Here is a 3876-nt window from a genome sequence, read left to right as displayed (position 1 = left end):
AAAAGTTTCTCTACACACTAATGAGCCAAATTTCAGTGCTTGTTACAGGTTGTCATTGGATGATTATGAAGGTTTATTGTTAGTACACTTATCAATACGGACTGTAAAAATATGGACAAATATGGAGAGTGAAGCTCTCACCGCAGGGAACAAGATGCATATTTTTATTTATTTTTTGCCCTTCTCCTGGCCTCTCAATATTTTTGTGTATCAATAATTTAATTTTCTGCCCAGAAAATATTATATTTTGTGTAGTGACAACCTTGTTCCAAGTAGGAATCTTGAATCCGTGAGCTGTGGTAGCATTTTCGGGGCCAATTGGTGCGTTAGCAGGTTGACGCTCAGCGGTGAGAACTTCAAGCATTTTTTTGTTATCTTCTTCACTCCATTCAGCCTTGAGGTTTGAGCTTTTTGGCGTTTCGGTGATTGGCGGCTTCGGAGCAATGGGCTGGGTTGGAGTTGACGAGATCAAGGGCATTGGTTCCAGGCTAGGTGACTGAGGTACATCTGGGTGTTGGATCGCTCTAGGAGCGCGTTTTCGCACGGGCTTGGGTGTAGTGGTGGTACCCATAGCCGTACCAAATAGGAGAAGAGACAGTAAACCGACGAGAGAGTAAAGAGAGAGTAAACCGAAGAGAGAGTAAACCGAGGAGAGTAAACCGAAGAGACCAGATTGAAACGAGGAGAGAGTAAACCGAATAGACCAGATTGAAAGTAAAACGACGAGACAGTAAAACGAGGAGAGAGTAAAACGACGAGACACACTACAAGAAATATAATATTTTCTGGGCAGAAAATTAAATTATCGATATACAAAAATATTGAGAGGCCAGGAGAAGGGCAAAAAATAAATAAAAATATGCATCTTGTTCCCTGCATTGAGAGCTTCACTCTCCATATTTCTCCGTATTTTTACAGTCCATATTGATAAGTGTACTAACAATAAACCTTGATAATCATCCAATTACAACCTGTAACAAGCACTGAAATTTGGCTCATTAGTGTTTAGAGAAACTTTTGAATTCTGAAAACACCCATAACTTTGTCAAATCTGCCTCAAAACACTTGATTTGAGGTGCATTAGAAAGCTGTACTCCCGTTCTCAAACTTTCATAAGATCAAGAACTATGTAGCTAGTATGACAAACATTCTATGGATCTGTATGTACAAATGTATAAACAAGATGATATCCTTTTTAGCAGACCAGCATGCTGTGTGGTCTTATTATGAACTATTTGGAGGACCATTCCAGCTTGCCAATGCACTCAAAATCGAGCGTTTTGGCCCGGAATTGAAAAAGTTATGAGTTTTCTCAGAAATCAAAAGTTTCTCTAAACACTAATGAGCCAAATTTCAGTGCTTGTTACAGGTTGTAATTGGATGATTATGAAGGTTTATTGTTAGTACACTTATCAATATGGACTGTAAAAATACGGAAAAATATGGAGAGTGAAGTTCTCAACGCAGGGAACAAGATGCATATTTTTATTTATTTTTTGCCCTTTGCCTGGCCTCTCAATATTTTTGTGTATCAATAATTTAATTTTCTGCCCAGAAAATATTATATTTCTTGTAGTGACAGTAAAACGACGAGACAGTAAAACGACAAGACAGTAAAACAACAAGACAGTGGTTGAGAATCGAAGAGTATTATTGGTAAGATAAAAGACTACGAGCGAAGAAAGACAACGAGACAGTAGTTGAAGGACGGAAGATAAGACGACAAGGGAAGAAAGACGAGACGGAGACAGTATAGAATACCATAGAGTGGTTAAAATAAAACACGACGAGACAGTGGTGAAATAACTCAATCACAAGTCGAAGCTAGAGCTAGACGGAGACGATGATAGGAAAGAAAGGTGAATGGGCAAGGGGTTGTGAAGCATTTATAAGGTGGAGGGGTGGCAAGGCGAAGATACTATCATAGAGCTGGACCAAGGATGAGAGGAAAGAACGGTGAGTGAGCAATTGAAAGGGTGGAAGGGTAGATAGAGGATGGGGTGAACTGTGAATTGATCGATTGAAGTGGGGCAAAAGGAACTTTTGGGTTTCAAAAACAGCCTCAAGGCTGTTTTTTGAAATCGGACAGTTTTTGATCAAAAACTCTTTTTGTTTTTGATCAAACAAGGTTCCCGAACGCCGGAATTTTTGGCCAAAATCAAAAGTTACTTTTGGTCAAAAGCGCTTTTTGACTTTGGTGAAGCTTTTGGCCAAAAGTAACTTTTGGGTTCCAGCCGAACGGGCCTTTAGACTTTGTATTTGGAGGGGGCCTCCCTCATAGGGCTTCACAGTTTTGAAGCAGTAAAAAGGCGTGTAATGAAAAACTATGATTTCACTACAGCGTTGTATTGCTTGTATTGTAATTACACGGTTCCCAATTTTTCTGTTCAACATTTCAACTTTTCCCTAGTTTGAAGGCACCTAGTACATACTAGCATACAAACTTATGAAAGGAAATGGATACAATGCGCTCAGGAGATCGTGACGGATATAAACACGCTCAAAGTGAGCTAACATCTGTTTGATTTTAATACAATTCCCTGCTACCCTTCTACAATCAAGTCAATCGGTCTTCCCTTCAAGTTCTCAATCCTAATTCTCTTGCTGATATCTGAAACATTGTGAGTAAACGAGATTCAAAAGAGTCAACGATCGACTGTACACAAGATGGATGAAAGTTTGAACATATATTGAACAGATACCACACAGGTGAATATGTATTCGAGAGATCGAGTTCAAGCGAGTTGAAAGACGTTCAAAATATAAGAGTTGAGATCAATATCTTGGAATGAGAACTATTCATGGAAAAGAGTCAAGAACGTCTTTGAAACAAGCCAATGACCATCGAGATGATCTACAAGTCGTAGAGAAAGGATGACTTGATATGAAAAGAAGTGTAAAATGAGTTGTTGATGAAGTTTTGAATTTCATTGAGAGGCGAAGTTCGAATGGTTTTTATACTAAAAATTTGAGTGATATCATGAATGACATCATACAAGGTTGTAAGCTTTAGAAAAACGGTCAACTGCACAGCACGCATTACCTAATATCTTCATCTCGATTCGCAATCACCATGCAATCTTGAGTAGAAGACTCACGCGGTTATGAGCCAGTTTGCACGGTGGCTACAATGAGGTCCTCAGGTGATCTCATGGTGGCCAGAGCCGATGCGATAATCACACGGTGATCGATGTGGTGAACATGGATTTGTTCACCGTGGTTTGCGACCTGATGGCAGCGCGGTCCTACTGCTGCTGGCTGCGACAGCACAACAATGCGGCTGTAGCCTGCAAAGCTATCACGTGGCTGATAGCCATCTGAGACTCAAATCGAATTCTCTGTGAAACTCATGCAGCCTCTGACCGCACCCTGGCAGCCCTGTTTTGCTCAAAGGCTCACCCGTGGTGTATGTACTTAAAGACTTCCACTCTTGACATCCTCAAGTTGGATTAAACTTTTTGGAGGTGAAATGTACAGTCCCCTACCAAAATTATACGTAATTTGAAATTTGAGACCCCTCCACGTCACTACCTCCATACACAAAATTCAGCAAAAGTTCAAACCACCCAAGCCGACTGACTAAATCAAGCAAGGACAGGTTATCTGTGAGCAGGTATATAGCTTGTGTACAATGAAATACATGGACTTACTTAGTGTGAAAGAAAGGTTTCACCAACGGGTTGGTCCACCTTTATTTTTTATGACTTTGTTAAGTTGCTCGGGCATAGATGCCACCAACGATTGTAGCTTATTGTTCGGAATAGCCCACCACTCGCTGATGATGGCTGAGATCATCTCTTGGCGTGATCAAGGCTTGTCCTTCTTAGAAATCGTATCCTTGAGGAGCTTCCAGAGATCTCAATCGGGTGAGATCGG

Source organism: Melampsora larici-populina (genome assembly GCF_000204055.1).
Source record: "Melampsora larici-populina 98AG31 unplaced genomic scaffold MELLAscaffold_16, whole genome shotgun sequence".
Lineage (NCBI taxonomy): Eukaryota > Fungi > Basidiomycota > Pucciniomycetes > Pucciniales > Melampsoraceae > Melampsora > Melampsora laricis-populina.
This window is presented reverse-complemented; position numbering follows the sequence as displayed.